This window comes from Peromyscus californicus, unplaced genomic scaffold, assembly GCF_007827085.1.
Source record: "Peromyscus californicus insignis strain IS unplaced genomic scaffold, ASM782708v3 Scaffold_8__1_contigs__length_139910024, whole genome shotgun sequence".
Classification (NCBI taxonomy): domain Eukaryota; kingdom Metazoa; phylum Chordata; class Mammalia; order Rodentia; family Cricetidae; genus Peromyscus; species Peromyscus californicus.
This window is the reverse complement of record NW_026294606.1, coordinates 66,358,684-66,380,670: the sequence shown is the minus strand read 5'-3', so window position 1 is coordinate 66,380,670 and position 21,987 is coordinate 66,358,684.

Below are 21,987 nucleotides of genomic sequence, written 5' to 3'. Positions count from 1 at the left end.
ATATGATCATCTCACTGGATGCAGAAAAGGCATTTGACAAAATCCAACATCCCTTCATGATAAAGGTATTGGAGCGATCAGGAATACAGGGAACATACCTAAACATAATAAAGGCAATTTACAGCAAGCCAACAGCCAACATCAAATTAAATGGAGAGAAACTCAAAGCAATTCCACTAAAATCAGGAACGAGGCAAGGCTGTCCACTCTCCCCATACTTATTCAATATAGTACTTGAAGTTCTAGCCAGAGCAATAAGACAACATAAGGAGATTAAGGGGATACAAATTGGAAAGGAAGAAGTCAAGCTTTCCCTATTTGCAGATGACATGATAGTATACTTGAGCGACCCCAAAGATTCCACCAAGGAACTGATACAGCTTATAAACACCTTCAGCAACATAGCAGGATACAAGATCAACTCAAAAAAATCAGTAGCCCTCCTATATACAATGGACAAAGAAGCGGAGAAGGAAATCAGAGATACATCACCCTTTACTATAGCCACAAATGACATAAAATACCTTGGGGTAACACTAACCAAGCAAGGTAAGGACCTGTATGACAAGAACTTTAAGTCCCTGAAAAAAGAAATTGAAGAAGATGTCAGAAAATGGAAAGATCTCCCATGCTCATGGATAGGCAGGACTAACATAGTAAAAATGGCAATCTTACCAAAAGCAATCTACAGATTCAATGCAATCCCCATCAAAATACCAACACAATTCTTCACAGACCTGGAAAGAATAATACTCAACTTCATATGGAAAAACAAAAAAACCAGGATAGCCAAAGGAATCCTGTACAATAACACAACTTCTGGAGGCATCACGATCCCTGACTTCAAGCTCTACTATAGAGCTACAGTAATAAAAACAGCTTGGTACTGGCATAAAAACCGACATGTGGACCAATGGAATCGAATTGAAGACCCTGACATTAATCCGCACACCTATGAACATATAATTTTTGACAAAGAAGCCAAAAGTGCACAATGGAAAAAAGAAAGCATCTTCAACAAATGGTGCTGGCAAAACTGGATATCAATGTGTAGAAGGCTGCAAATAGATCCATATCTATCACCGTGCACAAAACTTAAGTCCAAGTGGATCAAGGACCTCAACATAAATCCAGCTACTCTGAACCTGCTAGAAGAGAAAGTAGGAAGTAGTCTTGAATGCATTGGCATAGGAGACCACTTCCTAAATAGAACACCAGTAGCACAGACTCTGAGAGAAACAATCAATCAATGGGACCTCTTGAAACTGAGAAGCTTTTGTAGAGCAAAGGATACGGTCAACAAGGCAAAGCGACAGCCTACAGAATGGGAAAAGATCTTCACCAATCCCACATCTGACAGAGGACTGATATCCAGAATATATAAGGAACTCAAGAAATTAGACATCAAAATGCCCAACAGTCCAATTAAGAAATGGGCTATAGAACTAAACAGAGAATTCTCAACAGAGGAAACTCACATGGCCGAAAGACATTTAAGGAATTGCTCAACATCCCTAATCATCAGGGAAATGCAAATCAAAACAACTCTGAGATACCACGTTATGCCTGTCAGAATGGCTAAGATCAAAAACACTGAAGACACCTTATGCTGGAGAGGATGTGGAGCTAGGGGAACTCTCCTCCACTGCTGGTGGGAATGCAAGCTTGTACAACCACTTTGGAAATCAATATGGTGCTTTCTTAGAAAATTGGGAATCCATCTCCCCCAAGATCCAGCTATACCACTCTTGGGCATATACCCAAGGAATGCTCAACCACACCATAAGAGCACTTGTTCAGCTATGTTCATATCAGCATTGTTTGTAATAGCCAGAACATGGAAACAACCTAGATGCCCTTCAACTGAAGAATGGATAAAGAAAATGTGGTACATATACACAATGGAATACTACTCAGCAGAGAAAAACAATGACATCATGAGGTTTGCAGACAAATGGATGGATCTAGAAAAAATCATCCTGAGTGAGGTAACCCAGACTCAGAAAGACAAACATGGTATGTACTCACTCATAGCAGGATACTAGACATGAAACAAGGATGACTTGTCTGCTACTCACATCACCAGGGAGGCTACCTGGAAAACAGGACCCCAAGAAAGACACAGGGATCACCCAATGACAGAGAAATGGAATGAGATCTACATGAACAGCCTGGACATGAGTGGGGGTAATGAAAGGCGAGGGTCGAGGGAAAGAGAGCTTGGGGGAGCGGGAGATCCCAGCTGGATCAACAACAGAGAGGGAGAACAAGGAATAGGAGACCATGGTAAATGAAGACCACATGAGAATAGGAAGAAGCAAAGTGCTAGAGAGGCCCACAGAAATCCACAAAGATACCCACACAACAGACTGCCGGCAATGGTCGAGAGACAGCCCGAACTGACCTACTCTGGTGATGGGATGGCCAAACACCCTAACTGTTGTGCTAGAAATCTCATCCAACTACTGAGGGATCTGGATGCAGAGATCCATGACTAGGCCCTGGGTGGAGCTCTGGGAGTCCAATTAACGAGAATGAGGAGGGTTTATATGAGCGAGAATTGTTGAGACCAAGGTTGGATAAAGCACAGGGACAAATAGCCAAATGAATGGAAACACATGAACTATGAACCAATGGCTGAGGGGTCCCCACTGGATCAGGCCCTCTGAATGGGTGAGACAGTTGATTGGCTTGATCTGTTTGGGAGGCATCCAGGCAGTGGGACCAGATCTTGTGCTCATTGCATGAGTTGGCTGTTTGAAACCTGGGGCCTATGCAGGATTGTTTGGCTCGGCCTGGGAGGAGGGGACTGGACCTGCCTGGACTGAGTCTACCAGGTTGACCTCAGTCTGTGGGGAAGGCTTTGCCCTGGAGGAGATGGGAATGGGGGGGGGGGGGGTTGGGGGGAAGGTGAGGGGGACGGGAGGGGGGAGAACAAGGGAATCTGTGGCTGATATGTAGAACTGAATTGTATTGCAAAATAAATTAAAATAAAAAAAAAGAGGAATTAAAGACTAGGAAAGGGGAAGAAACAATATTAGAAGAGATAATAGTAAAATAAAAATTTGTCCCAGTAGCACAAATCCAAAGAAAGAAAGCCAAAACCCTTTTGTAGTTAAGTAGCTAACATAATAATGGCATTAAGAAGCTTTAGGCATGGGGCTGGAGAGATGGCTCAGTGTTTTTGTTGCTACTGAAAAGGACCTGGGTTCAGTTCTTAGTACCCACATTCTTGACTCCAGTTCCAGGGGATCCGATGTCTTTTTCTGGCCTCCACCATGTGGTGCATATACGTACATTTAGACAAAACACTCATGCACACAAAATAAAAAGAACAAAACTTCTTTTTTTTTAAAAAAATAGCCTTTTGTGTGTGTGTGTATGTGTGTGTGTGTGTGTGTGTGTGTGTGTGTGTGTGTGTGTGTGTGTGTGTGTTGGCAGCAACAAACCAACACATTAAATTAAATTCAGGAAACAAGATACTGGACAGCAAACTTCTCATAAGAACCGTGAGAAGCCAACACAGATTGGGATTTCCAAAGAGCACTAGGAAATACAAAGAAAACTTGTCAATCTAGAATTTTATGTACAGAAAGAGAATTGCCCCAATTCAGGCAAATATAAGATATTTTGGAACAAAAGTAAAAAGATAACCTGACAGAATTCCTCACTCAAAATTCTAAAACTTGTAGCTAGAAATAAAGAAAAGGAAGAATAATAGATAGATAGATAAATGAATGAATATGGATTTTTCCTGATTTTCAAAAAGTTAATTTCCAAATATAAAATGAATATCTTGCAAAGTTTTATGTAAAAGTAGAAAGAAAATAGGGATAAATAATGTCACAAGGAGTTGTTTGGAGGTTATTACACATATATGATTATAACATTATTATATTGTTTAGTGTAAGACGGATATGCACATGGTAGAATACAGAGGAGCCAGTAAAAAAAAAAAAAGCAAATCCAAATATCTAACATAGGTGAGAAAGTGAAAAACTGCCAAAGAAACTAAATAATGTACGGGCTTTGTATTTTTTCTCTTATTTATCTTTCTTAGCTTTTCTGAGCCTTTAAAAGTTGGATTCTCTTCCTTAGTTTTGGAGTTTTTAAGCCATCATTTCTTCAAACGTTGCTCCTGTCTCATCCCTTATCTATCTTCCTTCCTGTATTCCAGTTCCATGTGTTTGCAGACCTCTGTTCTCTTTTAGTTGTCTTTTCCTCTTTGAGTTTGGATATTGTCTGTCACCCAAGCTGCAGCTTCATGCCTCTTCCTGTGCTTAGTCTGGGTCACCTTCTCTCCAGTTCTTTTTTCCTTTGGCTTCGGACTGAGATTATGACTGTGCCATCCTTTTCCCCTGAAAATCTTACTCATTAAGAAATTATTTCTTAGGACACTGTAAGATTAGCTCCATGGTTCCTACCTTAGGCATATTCAAAACCTAGCAAATGTGTTCAGGAAAAACAGGCTATTTACGTCAAGTTTCTTATAGCTAATGAGCCTTATTTTCTGTATATCATAAAAGACCTTATTCTGTGGTGATATATTGTGTACCCTAATAAACTTGCCTGAGGATCAGAGGACAGAGCCAGCCACTTGATTAGACATAGAGATCAGGAAGTGGTGGCACACACCTTTAATCCTACCACTCTGGAGGCAGAGATCCATCTGGATCTCTGTGAGTTCAAGGCCACACTGAGCTATATGAAATTGATCCAGTATAGGAGAAAAAGAGCCAGGCAGTGGTGTCACACACCTTTAATCTCAGCACTTGAGATCTCATGCCTTTGCTTGGGAAACACTAATTCCTTTAATTCCAGGAATTAATATGGCAGGGCAGAGAAAGGTATATAAGGTGTGAGGAAACAGGAACTCACTCTCTTTAGGCTGAGGATTTCATAGAGGTAAGAACTAGTGGCTGGCTGTTCTGCTCCTCTGATCTTTCAGCTTTCACCCTGATATCTGGCTCTGTTTTTTTTTTTATTATTAAAAGACTGTCTGAGATTTGAACATTATTCTGCTATCTAGATAATTCTTGGCTGCATCATGATATATAACACAATCCTATTTTCTTTTGCTGCAACAAAATATCTACCTGAGCTATTGTAAATGAGAGACACTTACTTTGTCAAAGAATATATGAGAAATTCTCCAATTTCTTTATCATATGGAAGGAAGCAGAAGAGTAAACATAGACAAGTGGAAGAGGTAAGTCATGGGAACAGATTCAGTTTATAGCAATCTATTCATGCAGAAATGTTCATTTCATAAATGTAAAAGCTTACATATGCAAGAAAGTCACTTATTCATTTATTGAGACTGCATTGTCATAAACCAGATACTTCCTACTAAATCCCACCTCTCAACAATGTCACATAGGCACCAAGCCAACATGCATTTTGGTGAGAACTTCCTTTCCCTGGTAGCAATATGAAGATGGGTAGCTTCATATACCTTAGCAAAAGCTAGGAGGAATTGTCATCAGATGCTCTTATACTCTTTTACTCTTTTAGGAGACCCAGTAAGCTCTCTGTGAACCAAACCAGGTTAAAGGAAAGTAGCTTCTAGTCAAAGGCCAGATTTCCAATCAAATGACGGAGACATAACTCCCTGGTGTATTTCATTTTCATTTTACCCTCATGGATATGTATAGTATGTGTACATATGAAATTATATATAACAAAAGATCTATTCATCTTGGGAAATTCTCTTTTTTTTTTTTTTTTTTTTTTTTTTTGGTTTTTCGAGACAGGGTTTCTCTGTGTAGCTTTGCGCCTTTCCTGGAACTCACTTGGTAGCCCAGGCTGGCCTCGAACTCAGAGAGATCCGCCTGTCTCTGCCTCCCGAGTGCTGGGATTAAAGGCGTGTGCCACCACTGCCCGGCCATTTTAGGAAATTCTCAAGGAAATGAATATACCTGTTCTGCTGCATATTGAGTTACCCAGAACCTCTTTGTCTAGGGTCTGCCTCTGCCTGTGCTGTTCCAAAGATATTCTGATCCTATGAGGAACATCTACAACTGCTTCTACACAATTCATGGACCAGACAGATTGGCCTGTGTAGTGATTTAAAAAAAAATTCTATACTTCTCTCACCAATACATTCCACAGAAATGTTTTGCGGCACATGGAAGAAAAGAGAGAACTCAGGAGGAAAGAGTTACCCTTGCAATTCTAGAATAAGCCCTATTTGATTATATTGGATCATTCTTTAATATATAATATAGTTGGATGTCAGCTTCTTGTGTTATTTAGGATTTTAACAGACACCTTCATAAATGGATTATCAAAGTTTCTTTTCTGTGCTTGGTCAGGTTATGAATAGTTCCATTTTGTGGTTCAAATTCTACTCCTTAAAATTACAAGTTAATTTTACAGAAACCACTCATTATACCAGGTAGAAAGACTGTGTTTGGGAGGACACTCTGACATATTCTCAACTTTAATCAAGGTTTCTATGTTTTGAGTAAAATTTTGTTTATCTTACTTTCTTTATTTAAAAAAATAAGATTTTCACATGTACCAAACATCCATAAGTATTTTCTTATGATTTTATCCAACTATACATCTGTTCTCCCAATCTGTTTGCATTATTCTTTTTTAAATTTTTCTACAAGCTTTTCTCTGCTTTTTAGGGTTTATTCTCTACATTCAAAATAATGGCTCCTTTCTCTATTTCTGCCATTACAATATTATTTTATTTTCTCATAATACAATGATGATTGTTGTCTTCTTAAATTTTTAAAATTTATCCTTTGGTAACTTCATACATGTATATGATACATTCAAATCCCACCTATCTCCTGATCCCCAACCTCCAACTCTACCTGAACTGCCTTCCAATACAGATTTTTAAATTGCCTTTTTAATTCATTTATTTTCAATAATGAAAATATTGAAATGTACAAAATTTCATGAATAGGGTTTAGAAATACTCTATACTTATGAAACAAGACCTATACAATGTTTGAAATAAGTCTTGTCATGAGTAAATATGTTGTGTTTGCTGAATTGGTCTCAACACCACTCACTCTTCCTCACCTGTGACCCAACTTTGATTATTCTTGTTCCTTTGTTCTAGGTTCACAGCAATGGCTCTAAGTTTTAAGATGGGTGGAGAGGAAGAACGCTTTCATAGATTTTACTAAGTAAATTCATTTTTACTTATAAATTAACCTACCAATTTATTTATTTATTTTTTAATTTTTGAAATTTTCTCTGTGTGTGTGTGCTCAAGTGTGTGTGTGCTCATGTGTGTGTGTTTGTTAGTTGTGTGTATGTCGGTGCATGTACATGTATGTGTGTGTATGTCTGCCTGTCCAAATGTGTGCTGCTGTGGGCATGTTGAGGTCAGTGGAGAACACAAGACAACTTGTAGGAGTCAGTTCTTTCCTTCTGCCATGTGGGTTGTGGGGACTGAATACAGGTTGTCAAACGTTGTGGCACGTACTTTTATCTGATAAGCCATCTTGTCAGCCCTTAAATATTTCAAATTACACTTTTTTATTTATGTAGTGTGTGTGTGTGTGTGTGTGTGTGTGTGTGTGTGTGTGTGTGTGTGTGTCTGTTAGTAGGCATGCATGGCATGGGTGTGGAAATCAAGAGACAATTTGCAAGTCAGTTTTCTGCATGTGAATCCTAGGAACTGAACTCAGGTCAGGTTGTGAGGTTTGGTGACAAATTCCTTGACAAATGAGCCATCTTGTAGGCCTCTGTTGATTATTTTTAATCAGTTTTTTGCTTAAATGTTTTTTTTGTTTTTTTGTTTGTTTCCTCCATTCTATTTCATTGGTTTCTAGTATGGTCTTGGTTATTTCCTTCTTTATGCTTATTTTGGGATTATTGAATTTTTCTGTCCTAAGATTAAAGGTTTAAAATTAAAGCTACCATTATTAATTGTAGACTTTTGCTACTTATTAATATAAAGATTCAATGAAATCAATTCCAAACTATGTGTTACCTTTGTGATAGTCCAAATAGTCTAGTCATTTTGATTTCTTATATCTTAATTATGATTCATTTAACACTTCCTCTTTGACCAAGCTGCTGCATCAGCATTTCATGTAGACTGGATCTGAAATCTAACATCCTGTGTCACCTCTCAGCTTGTAGTATTTCCTTCCACTGACAGCCTTTCACCAGGACTCTGGTAGGGTCAGATTTTGTATGGGGGCAGCTCAGCCCTCAGGAAAGCCTTGGGGAAGCTCCACAGACATTTCTGTCTTACTCGTCACATCTCCTTTCTCTCAGCCCTTGTCTCAGGCTCTCACTAAAGCTTCCTTGAGCCGTGGCTACACTCTTCTCAGTGTAGCAGGAGAACCACACACTGTTGGTACCTTGGAATTCTGTGTCACAGGATGAAGTTTCTTCCTAGAGTCATGTTTATCCTAGGCTCCCATCCAGGCAGGGATTACTGCAATCATTTCCTCCTATTTTTAGTTTGTTGAGCATTCCTAATGACATGGCACTGAGTTTTATTTAAACTCTTTCTATATTTATTGAGATAATCAAGTGATTTTTATCCCATATTCCATTAATGTGGTGAATCTCATTAAAAGGTTTTTATATGCTAAGCCAAATTTCCATCCCAGTGATAAATCCCACGTGGTCCTGGTGTATGATCTTTTTAATGTGTCGCTGAATTCACATTGCCAGTATTTGGTCGAATTTTGTATTTATAACCATTCAAGATATTGGCTCAGGGATTTCTTTCTTGTAGTATCTTTGGTTTTGATAATGCTGATCTCTTGGATGTGTTTCTCTTCTCTCTCTCTCTCTCTCTCTCTCTCTCTCTCTCTCTCTCTCTCTCTCTCTCTCTCTCTCTCTCTTTCTTGAGGCTTAGAAGGATTAGTATTACTTTTTAAATGTTTGGTGTCATTCTCCAGTGTGAGTCTTGTTGATGCTGTTGATGTTGACAGGTTTTTGATTACTTCTCTTTCTATTTAAAGGTCTATTCATATTTATTTTATGGTGAAGTCTTGGTAAGTTGTACCTTTCCAAAGACAAAAATTCACCTGTCTCTTCTAGGTCATCTAAAGTTGTTGACATATAGCCATCCTCATTGTCATATCTCATAGACCTGCTTTATTTCTGTGGAACTACATGTATTTTCATCTTTAAGTCTATTTAATAATGTGTTTGGGTTTCAATTTTGTATTATCTTATGGTTCATCTCTTTACTGATTGTTGTGTCTGAATGTCAACAAAGCACACAAAATCAATTGATGTATTAATCCTGATAGTATATATCAGCATGTTCATCATGTTTTTAAATCTTTTTTTAGCTCAAACTTGGTGATTATTCTGTATTCTGAATCTTTATCCATTGAGTCTTGTCTTGTTACTATTGTGTGGTGCCACATAGATTGGGAGACAAATTCGTGCCTATTTATTTCTTAAAAAAATCTGTCAACACCTGTGAGCTCTCCTGTTTTCAATAGGAGGTAAATGAAGATGTGGAATTCCATCTATTTAGCCTGAGGATACAAGTAATATTATTCCAGCAACAGCATTATGGACAGCAGCATATTAACAGGCAGGAAGTAGGAAGGATTGCAGAAGTAGTTATAATCTTTTTGTGGTAGTTTGAATGAGCAATGTTCCCCCGAATTACTTGATTACCAAGTTGTGGCAGTGTCTGGACAGGTTGAGGAGATGTGGCCTTGATGGAGAGAGTGTGTCACTGGAGGTGGACTTGGAGATCATGTGCCATTTGCTCTCTCTGCTCTCAGTATTATGCTCTAGCTGCCTTGATATGCCAATCATTATGGAATCTAACCCCTAAGCCAAAATAAACTGTCTCTTCTGTAAACAGGCATGGTCATGGTGTTTTATCACAGCAACAGAAAAGCAATTAATACAATTTTGAAGAATATTATAGGAATTTTAAGGAAAACCATTGAAAATGTAATTCCAAACTATCATTTCAGTTTATCTTCCTTTTTCTTTCCTTTAGGAGGAAAAAAACCAAAACTGGAATATATCTTATCCTGGCTTGATGATCATGAAATAAGAAGAGAACATGAAAAAATAACAGTGCATTTCCCCAACATTTTCTTTAGTACTCATCAGAGGATAGAGTGTGAAGGGATGCTTTTCTCTCTCTCTCTCTCTCTCTCTCTCTCTCTCTCTCTCTCTCTCTCTCTCTCTCTCTCTCTCTCTCCCTCCCTCCCTCCCTCCCTCCCTCCTTCCTTCCCTCCTTTCCTCTCTGTGCACTTGTATGAGTTTATGTAGAGGGGCCATAGGTGGATGTCCATGTCTTTCTCAATGTCTCTTCCCCTAGAACTTGCTGTTTTGTCCAGACTGTCTGGTGGCCAGAGAGCTCCTTATCCACCTCACAGGCCTTGTGGATACAGGTGCACGTCACTCTGTCTGGATGTTACGTGGGTGTAACAAACTTAGATACTTGTGCTTATATGGCAAACATACTAGACCCATTGAACCATCTCCCCAACTCTTGATCTTTATAGAACCATTTCAGATTAACTAAAAAAAAAAAACATCATCTGGGGCAGATTCTGCATGACATGCTTATTAATTAAAATTAGCTGTCCCACAATTATCAGAAGCTTAATATTGTGATAATTTATTAGCCCTATGTATGTGTTACTAATTAGTGGTGACTCTTAAATACATAGACATATAGAAAACCATGTAATTCACCTTATGGCTCTATCACTGCCTAGAGTCATGAATCTTCTAACTCCTGCCAACAGTCAGAGATGATGCTTATGGGAAACAAATCCATTCTTCCCAGAAACATTGGCCTACAAAGAATATGTATTATTTCAATTTCATTCCACCGAGCAAACTAGACATGAAGCCATTCCTGTCTGCAGTGAGCAATGGGAGAGTAAACAGAACATAGTCTCTATATGGACATGTAACAACTTACAGTTGTAAGGAGGATATTAGATGAATACTAGCATTGTACAAACTGAGGGAAAATATGAAGTCCAGTCAAAAGCCATCAGCAAGACTCTGTGAGGTACGAATTAGCTCTTTCTCAGACTGACCCCAGCTGGAGATGGTGTGGGATACATATGTCGCCAAATGCCCCAATTTTCCCAAGAATGGGCACCATGCCCATGGAAGCCAAGGCTTTCACACCCAGAAGCTATTCATCCACTAAAGTCCCCTGCCATCCATTATTTTCCCCCTTTGATGCATCGTCCTTCTCTTCCCCAGAATATGGCAAGGACGATGGCTCTCAGAGAAGAAGGTAATGAGGCTCAGGTGAGGACTCCAAGCATAAAGGCTTTATGGTGAGGAGTAGACAGACAGAAGCATGTTGCAAGATGGTGTTGAACAACTACTAAACCCTTGGGTTTGGGGGCTCTGAACTTCGTGTTCATGAAATTATTTCTCTTTTTATTTAAATCACTACTGCACTATTTTTTTTTTTTTGGTATTTCAGTTAGTTAAAGATCACAATCCTAAAAGACATAGTGTGATTAGTGTGATTTCCCACTACTTCTTGGAACAAGAGAATGTCAATGCTTATGTTTTGAGGTAGGGTCTCATGTAGACCAGGCAGGCTTCAAACTTGCTTTGTAGCTGAAGATGACATTGAACTCCTGCTCTTCCCAATTCTCAAGTGCTGGGGGATGTCTTTCTGTTGCTGTGAATATATGTTGTTCCCACTGGTTAATAAATAAGCTGCTTTGGCCTATGTCAAGGCAACTTGGAGGCAAACGGGAAAGGAGAGAGACAGGAAAGAGAAAGGCAGAGTCTGAAGAGATGCCAGCAGCCATCAAAGGAGAAACAAGATGCCAGCAGACCAGTAAACCATGGAACATGTGGCAAAACATAGATTAATAGAAATGAGTTATATAAGAGCTAGCTATCAAGAGACCTGCCATAGACCATACAGTTTGTAAATAATATAAGCCTTTGTGTGTTTACTTGGGTCCTAGGTCCAAGTGGCTGCCAGACCATGAGTGAGAGAGATTTGTCTGGATCATGGGGGCTGGGCAGGACCTGAAAAACCTTCTGACTACACTCAAGTGCTGAGATTGTAGGCCTATACCACCACCCTTGTCTAGAATGTCATTCATAAAGTAACTATCTTCATCTATTCAAAAGTCAGTAACACTGTCTCAAAACCCTCCAAAGTATCAATATGTACATTAAGAATCCAACTATTTCAAAAAACTTGTCACAACAATTTGGTGAATTATCCTCTAGAAACTTAAAAACTAAACTGTGTATCATTGGTACTAACAACAGGATAAAAAAGAAAAGAACTTTTAAACAACATGTGATAAGGTGATAGTTATATATAATTAAAGGCAGTTATTTATAATTGAAGGAAGTATACCAGAGGCAGGAAAGCTTAGTATTTAATTGAATGGGAAGAAGAAATTTATCCTCTACATTTTAAAAGAAGTAGACTGTATTAAAGAAAAATGTAAGGAATTCAGCATACTCAATTAATTTTCTCATTGTTGTGATCAAATACATTAAAAAGAAAACTTAAGCATGGAAAGAAGGTGAGAAAGAAGGAAAGAAGGGAGGGTTTATTTGGGTTCACTGGCTTGAGGGGATACAATCTATCCTGGCAGGAAAGACATGGCTGCAGGAAGAGGAGGTGGCTGCTTACATCGCATCCTCAGTCAGGAAGTGGAGTGGTCATTGGTTTACTTTCTCCTTCTCCCTTTTATATTCAATCTGGGCACCCAACACATAGAATGTGCCGCTCATGTTTACTGTGCATCTTCCTTCCCCAGTCATGCTCTGGAGACGCCGTCCCAGAAATGATCAGCAGTGTGGTTCCTAGGTGACTCTGAATCCGGTTGAGCCAGGAAAGATTAGCTATCACATAGATAGATGGGAGAATATTGATAGATGAAGCCATAAGGTAACCAAAGTGCCTTTTATATCTAGCAGATAACAAAATGATATAGTCATTTGGGAACCTAAGAATGAGTTATGAATAAATTGCCAAAAGATCACATAACTAACTTCTACCCCGACTTCATGAACGTAGAAGAAATGAGACAAATGAGAATTGTCTCCAAAAATTTCTCAAAATGGACGCAATAGATATGTTTGCACAAAGTGTCCATTTTTCAATTTGGAGATTTGGGTATAATTTTTCCATGTCTACTGTGGGAAGAGTTGTCCCTAACTCCATTTTATTTCTTGTGCTGCTGATTCATTGGTTTTATTTTGGGGCCTCATAACTTACAGACTGACAATGTGTGGAAAAAAGAAAATTCATTCCCTTCTGATTTCCTTGGCTTCAGTGAGCCTTCTACAATAACATATAAATAAAGCATGTATTGCATATATATTTTTAAAAAGTCAATACCATCCTTCCCAACAGTCTCTCATTAGTGAAGATAAGCCTGTAGTTTGGATATTAATTTTCCTATAGTATGGGGTGAATCAATTCTGCCCTACTTCTTGCTATTGTTATTTATGACTTTCCAAAGTATAGAGCCTTGAAAAGCCAAACTCCAGAAACATGATTGGCTGGAAAACAAGAGTTCACATATAATGAAATAGTTGGGTTTTCCTGATATATAAAGTTATTAAACACTTCAATTTTTATTCACACTTAAGTAAGTATCCCTGCTGCCAGTGGGTTAAAGTGTGGCTTTTTTTTAACCTAGAGAGCTGCATGTTGAACAGTATGAATAGATGTTACTACATAATTAGAATTAATACATAGAAATTTTTTTGACATATGGTGACTTGAGGAAGTAAATGCCAAGTGTCAATTGCTCAATAAGGAGTCCATATTTTCTTCTTTTTCTGCTGAGAATTGACTGGACAGGAGAAATCTGTCCAAAAATTTATAATCTTTGTGAATTTCACCGATAGCCACATGATCGAATGAATCACTGTGAGAGGGGGCAAATTGAAAGGACTAACTCTAAAGTTTAAATGACCATTGGCATAATTAAATATAAAATATGATTAAAATTAGGAAACAAAACCTTAGACAAGGTATTAAAGGTATAGTCACTTTATTTCAATATAATGAATGGAAAAAATTGAAACAATATTTAAACACAGACACACACACACAGACACACACACACTTTTTCAAAGTAAAGCCACTAATTATATGCAATCATCACCAAAGGAGATGATGAAAACCTTACAATACATTTAATGTAGAATCAGTTTTTATATTTGAAAGTGTGATGTTTGTGAAAATCTGTCACTCAGAAGCATATTACTACTGTGGTTTTACAACATATTTCCCCTCTATGTCTGTAAGTCTTTTTTGTTAAATTCACTTTGTAGTACCAGAGAAAAATATAAGCAGGACAGATCATGTTCAAACCAAACGAATATAGTTTTTTTAATGATGCGTTTGGGACTGGAGATGTGGCTCGGTTGATATAGTGCTTGCCTAGCATAAACAAAGCCTGGGGTTCAGTCCTCAGCACTTTATAAACCAGGAGAAGTGGTGTATGCCTGTAATGCCAGCACTGGGGAGGTAAAGGAAGTGGGATCAAAAATTCAAAGTCATCCTCGACACCTGGAGAGTTAGAGCCAAGCCTCAAAAGAAACATAAAACCCCTCACAAGATTGGCTGAGGTATACCTGTTTTACCTGGATATCTGGGCCAAGCCTAACAGCCTAGAATTAATAAAACCACAAAATAAAAGAAATATAACATCTCAGATAGATGGAAAGAGAAAAGCTCTCAGTTGGACCAATTTTGACTGGACTGTAAATAAAACAAGTCATTGGTGAAGGGACTTCACATGTGCTATAATCCTTAGAGTAATCATTGGAAGGCCCTCAACCAGGATCAGATGCCTTATGGCAACCCAGAGTCCCTTCATCATGAGAGAATCAAGAGTGGGCATGTCCAATAAGTCCTCATATCCTACTTAGAGATAACAGGGAGGCCTGAAACACCCCCTGTGTCTTCCTAATTACATAAGCCTTGTTCTCACTAATGAGACTAATTTACAGTGTTTTTCACTCCTTTATCCATAACCCTAGGCCTTAAGATTCCTAGGTCACGCTACTCTCTTGTGTTTTACCTCTTCAAGATCCTACATCCTTTATTCCATCCCCCTGGAGCTTCTACTGACTTCCTGAAGCCTCCCCAAATGCCCTCTTAGCCCATAACTCACCATCAGCCTATTTCTTTGTCCTCAAGTTTATTTCTATATATTTGTACTTTTATTCTTTACTAGATGGGCGTCAGACCCTATTCTCAGTCCCACAGCACTAAGAATGGGAAACACCAGATTCCTTACTCTGCAATGAACTTTCCAGAACATTCTTTTTCCCATCTCCTTTCCACCTTTAATCATGCCTTATGTTATATTTAATCATTTCTCACTTCTTAGTGCATCTGTTTCATGAGAACCATGTATTTATCCTTTTATCCTTTCTCACGGTAATTCTCCCCAATAGTTTTGGAAAAATCAACACAAAACAAGATAATCTTTTAAACCCTTTAACTTCCAATTCCGAGAACTACTCTCCAGCAATAACCTTATATTCTCACGGTTATACCCAAGGAATTCTCATGTATTGCCAAACTTCCCCAAGACATTGATTTTATCCACTCTGTTCCATGACCACATCTTCTAACATCAAAGCCCCTCTTCCCACCTCTCTTTCACTCCACCCTTCTTCCACACCCACCAAGACCACCCGAACTTTGATCCTGCATCCTTTCACTCTCCTTCATCTACTTTGGTGTTTTATTTGCCTTTCTCACCTCCCTCCCCAATGTGTTGGCTCCATATAGAAGCATACACCATTGCTTCTCTTTCATAGCTGTGGGAAGTGGATAAACTCGAATGTATATTGTTGAAATGAGCAGAGCTATGTCAAGGACCATAGTGCCTCAGACTGGAAGGGCAAGGGCTTCCTCTGATCAGGCTCAGAAAGAAGCCAAATCTCTCTCTGCTTCAAGTACAGATGTCAATGATGACTACAACCTGAGTCTGATCCCCTAATCCTACCAAGGTTATCTAACCTGCCTCCTACTTATTAGTGCCATATATGACAAACCACTGTGTTTCTGTTGGTGGTAGTGCATCTTCATTAGATGGCATGACCCACCCAATCCCAGCTTTTTCATATGTGAGTCTGTTGCTTCTTCATTCCCAATCATCTAATCAGGTCAATCCCTAAGCAATATGGGCTGCATCCCATACTTTTTAAAAGTCTTAAAATTTTTAAATCAGTCTGCTGTGGATATCGCTCTATATAAATAAAACACTGGTTGGCCAGTGGCCAGGCAGGAAATATAGGTGGGACAAGGAGAGAGGAGAATGCTGGGAAGTGGAAGGCTCAGGGGGAGAGACCTGCCAGCCACTACCATGACAACCAAGATGTAAGGTACCGGTAAGCCACAAGCCACGTGACAACTTATAGATTAATAGAAATGGGTTAATTCAAGATAAAAGAAATAGATAACAAGAAGCCTGCCATGGCCATACAGTTTATAAGTAATATAAGCGTCTGAGTGATTATTTTATACGTGGGTTGTGGGATTGTGGGGCTTGGTGGGACCTGGAGAGAAGCTCTCCAGCTACATCAGTCTTTACAGATACTCATTATCACATCACCTGCATATAATACTCTGCTCTTCGCATCCATATAATATTATGTTTTGACCCCCCTTCATAGTGGAACCACACATGCCCTTCCTTGAAGACAATCCCTGAGTACCAGATTCTATCCCGTTCCACTTCCATAAATATTACTTCAGCATGTCTCTTTGTGCCTTTCATTTTCAGTGTGTGTATGTGTGCATGCGCACATGCGCACTATACTGAATTATTCTCATCTGATGCAAACATGCCATTATTTCTCAGAAGCTGTTTTTAATTTTTTTATGGTTCCCATTCCATTTCACTATGGAATTTCTTGCCCCTCTTTGCAAGGCAAAAATTTTAAGGGATTATTACTGTCTAACTGTACCCATTTTCATTCATTCATTCATTCATTCATTCATTCTGTGTGTGTGTGTGTGTGTGTGTGTGTGTGTGTGTGTGTGTGTTGTGTGTGTGTGTGTGTGTGTGAGAGAGAGAGAGAGAGAGAGACACTGTGCAGGTGGCAGGTGTGTTTATATCTCTCTCTGTCTCTGTGTCCATCTGTTTGTCTGTCTCTATTCTCTTCCCCTCCCTTCCCCTCCACTCTCTGCCCCTGTCTCTCTTATCCTCTGTCTGGCCATGAGGAGAGCAAGGCAGGGCATGGGTATTTTTTTCTATCCATCCTGGCCATATTGTCTTGATACAGAGTCTCTCACTTCATAAGAAGATCACAACTAGGCTAGTTGGTCAGGGACCACTGAGAATCTGCCTTTCTCCTCTGTCCAATGCTAGGATTACACACATGTGTAGCCAAACCTGGATTGTTACGTGGATGCTGGGGATTCTAAACAACTCTGCATGCCTGCACTGCAAGTCTCCTTACTCACTGAGCCATAGCCCAAGCCCCCCTATATTCACTATTATCCATTCAGATTCCCTTTTAAAAAGTTAGTGGTATCACTTCTAGCCTTTGGCAAGTAGAGGACAGAAGATGTTAAGGTGAATGCTGGTTTCGTAAAGTCCAAGAACCAGAAACTTTGGTGTCTTGGCATAGGAGAAGGTGGTTGTTCCTGCTCAAACGCATGACATTCCCCTTTCCCATTTCTGTCCCAGAAAGATGCTCAAAGGGATGAATGATATCCAGCTATATTGTGGTAGTGAATAGTCTTTGACCATTTCTTACTCTGTTTCTCATATCAGCTTTCCTGTTGCAAAATGTCTTTGTTTCCTATTACACATTAATACACATGTTGCTAATTTATTATGTATTCTGCATGTTCTCATCAGTGAAGCTTCTTGAAGTTGAAGGAATTAATAAAGAGATCCACCACTGGAAAATGTCTGGGTTTTTTTCCTGTTAAGTATAGTTTCACAACAGCAGAATCTTGTTCACTCACAAGTTCAAAATCAAATACCCACAGCACTGCAGGTCACACACACTGTGTTTAGTAAGAATTTGTTAAAAACCGGTTACCACAGCAATTTATGTTTGTAGCAGTACATTGTGAAATCTTACTTTAACCTTTGACAATGGAAAATACATCAAATCAAGAATTAACAAAAGAACTCAGTATTAAGAATAAACAAGTCCTGTGTCCAAAGTGTGTGCTGTCTTCAATAATAGATGCTTACTTTCATGTTCTGGAAGGCAACTGAGGGCAACGACAATACCCTATATTGTTTGGGGAGTCTCTTGAACTCCCCCAACAACAAACTTGAAAGAAGGTTTCCCAACATCTGGCACTGGAGTTACTGTTAAATAAATATGTAATATGTTTTAAAGTAAACATAAAAAATACGAATTTTTTCAAATATATCTAGTGGTATTTATCTCTCTTCCTTCTCTCTCCCTCCTCTATCTGCTATCAAAGTCCCACCCCCATTTTTCATTCCCTCCTTCACAGGACCTGTGCCCTACTACCATCTTCCACTATAGAGCTCCTTCCCCCACCCCCATGGGCCCTTTTATACTTTGCTGGTTTCTGTGTTACTCCAGTATTTCTTTTTGGAATGACTATATTTTTAATGAATTTCTGTTTATACTTTTAAGCATGAAAAGGATTTTTTCCAGGGGAATTTTCACAAGAGTGAACATTTTAAAGCAAATATTTCTTTTTAAGTAAAATAATTATTTAAAAGTACTTTCCCCTCAAGTAGCATGCTAAGTATCTTCAGCACCATGAACTCTAGTCATTAGGATTAGAGTTTCTAGCTGAGTACCTGCTGGGTATTCACCAGAGAAGATTGGGCATGGGTTTAGACCAACAGAAAGTCTTTATTAGCTCACTGGAGACGATACTGTGTGTTTGGGATCCCAGTGTAGCCTCCAAGTCTTCCTCAGGGTGAGTTTTTAAGCACACAAACCATATTCTGGGTTGACATACTTCGGTTAACAAAAACAGCCAGAAGCAGAACTACAGAAGCCAAAAAGCAATGTTTGTACGTTTAGACACTTTCTCATAGCTATGGACTTGGATGGATTAGGTCACTGTTTTAGGTTTGACAGATGGTATTGTCTATGTACTGAGTTTTGCAGCCTAAATGGTACTTCCATCATGGAGTCAGTTGTGCTAAGGTCTTGGGGCCCGCTAAGCCTGGAGCCCTGTTATGTTACCAGCTGAATTTTTCCATGTTTGTTGGCATTAGTAAGTGATATCTTCAGCAATATGGCCTTCCTGTCAGGTTGTTGAGAGCAACCAGTAACCTTAATAGGCCTGTGATGTTTTGGGGTAGGGAGTAGTATATGAGACACCTATATTCAATGATTCAACAAGATATACACTGTTGCTGGCACTGGAGGTTTTACTTGGTGGCATAAGATATCAATCTAGTTATAGCCCCAGCTACAAGTCCTGTGGACACAACAATGACCTGCCAATAGTGGCACAAAAGTTATGGGAGTAACCAATCACTTTTTTTTATTGCATGTGAGAGACATGAGATGGAACCCATACTCAGGTTCTGTGAACCCATACTGCTAAAGTGGTCAAGAACCTGAGACTAGATAGGTTGTGGGCCCTAGGAGAAAACCCATTACTATTCTTCTGCTAAAGGAACAAAGCAATAAACTGACTCCTGATAACATGTTGCTATACCTATAGAACAGTTCATCAGTTCTCCTTGCAATAGATAACAATTAACGCAGAAACCCACAACTGGACTACATGCAGAGGGTGAGAGACTTACAGCATTCTGCTCTAAATGGAATATGTCTTTATCAAACCCCTTTCCTCCAGGTTTGGGGAGCCATACAAAAGAGGAGCTGAAAGATGGTAAGAGCCAGAGGTAATGGACATTTCCAAGGAAACAGATACAACAAGGATGATACACATAGGAATTCACAGAGACTGTGATAGCACACACAACACCTGCAAAAGTTCAAACCAGACAAAATTCCAGCATGTAAAAAAGAAAGTGGACATAAAACTCCCACCCTTAACCAAGAAACTACTTGAAATTTTTGCCTATTGAGAAAGGAACAGTAAGTTTTCTCCAATGGAGTATCACTAGGCATATCAAACACTCTCTGAGGCAGACCTCATCCCCAGGAGCAGCTGACCAACAAGAAAGGAATCAATGCTGTTTGTTGGTTTGTTTGTTTGTATATACTTTTTGTTTTGTTCAGTTTCATCTTGCTGTTTGTTTTGACCTTTGTTTTTTGTATTTCTAATTTTTTTAGAGAGAGGGAGAAAATGAGAGCAAGAAAGAGGAAGAGAGAGAAAAAGAAAGAAAGAGAGAAAGAGAGAGCACATGATGAAGTCAGGTGAGTATGAAGGTGGAGAAATTTGAAAACAGTTGGGAGAGGGGAAATAATATGATCAAAATATATTGTATGTACAAAAAAATTAAATAAAAATACCAACCTTTCTAATGCTCAGGGAATTTTGAAGAAGAGGCAGCAGCAAAAATGTAAGAGCTAGAAGATGTGGGGGAAGCTATGACATGCCACCTTCTGGGCAAGATGTAGCCATGGAATCACAAACTCACAACAGCTCTAGATACCTGCCTGGGTCTGCACAATGGTCAGGAACAGAAGAAACGGACCAGGAGTCGTGACTGTGGGAAAGGGGCTAGTAGGGAGTTGGGGTATGCAAGGGGGTGAGAGGAGGTAATAGAAGAGAGGAAAGGTGAGAACAATTAGAATATATATATATATATATATATATATATATATATATATATATATATATATGAGTTTGGAAAAGAATACATCTAATTAATCTTTAAAGTAGAATCTCAATAAAAATGCAGTCATTTTCAGCAATAATAGGAGCAGCATAAATCATTTGTCTGAAGATGTAATTTTGTAGGAAACAACCTTAATTTTTCATTACTGTGTTTTATGTGTGTGAATATTTTGCCTTCATGCATGTCTATGCACCATGTGTGTATATGGTACCCAGCAAGACTAGAGGAGGCCTCAGATCCGCTAGAACCACAGTTACAGATGATTGAAAGCTATCATGTTGGTGCTAAGAATCAAAGCCAGGCCCTCTGGAAGATCAGCCAGTGCAGTTAATGGTTGAGCCATCTGTCCAGCCATGGAAAACAATTCTCAATTTGTATTTCCTTTCTCATACTTTGATAACTGTTTGTTTTCTTACAAATGAAATCCATAATTTTAATAACTTAAATTTAAATGTATCAAAAAGTAAAAAATAGCTTTATATGGCAATTTCCCTTTTCTCCAAGGATTCAGTCTAGATAGAAGATTAAACAAACCAAGAAGGGGTTGTATGGAAACCTAATACAGTAGAAGATTCTTAAAATATAGGTGGAAGAAAATATAAAAAACATACATGAAAGAGATCTAAATTGGAATCCACAAAACAGGGGAGACAAAGCCCCAAGCAGACATCTCTCCCTACCAAATGGAACTTTCAGACAACTCAGACTATTCTCAAAGTCAATGGTTGTGCTCCACAAACTGATGATAAGGTCTTATTACTGAAGACAACACCTTCATAACTCACTGAACATGGAGAAGATGAGCTGATGCCTACCTAGAGCCTTCACCCCTACTGACTAGTGTTCATGGTACTGGAAGGTACTCCACACACTGCCAGAGGAGAAAGGTAAATACCAACTCTGCTCCAAACCCTTTAATCTACAATTTTGACCTGCCCGCAAGATATGCTGGTGCAACTGTGGCCCAAAAGTTGTTGGAGTAACCAACCACTATCTAATTGGAATTAAGGCCCACTTCATGAGATGGAACCCCTGCCCAGAACTGCTTGGGTAGCCAAGAACCTAAGACATAAATAGGCCATGGACCTAGGGAAAAACCAAGTACTATTGTTCTGCTAAAGAACATAGCAATAAAATGACTCCTAATGACATTCTGCTGTACCCATAGATCAGAGTCTGGCTCAGTCATCATCAGAGAAGCTTCGTCTTGTAGTAGATGGGAGCAAATACAGAGCCCCACAACTGGACAATATGTGGAAAGTAAGAGACCTTGAAACAC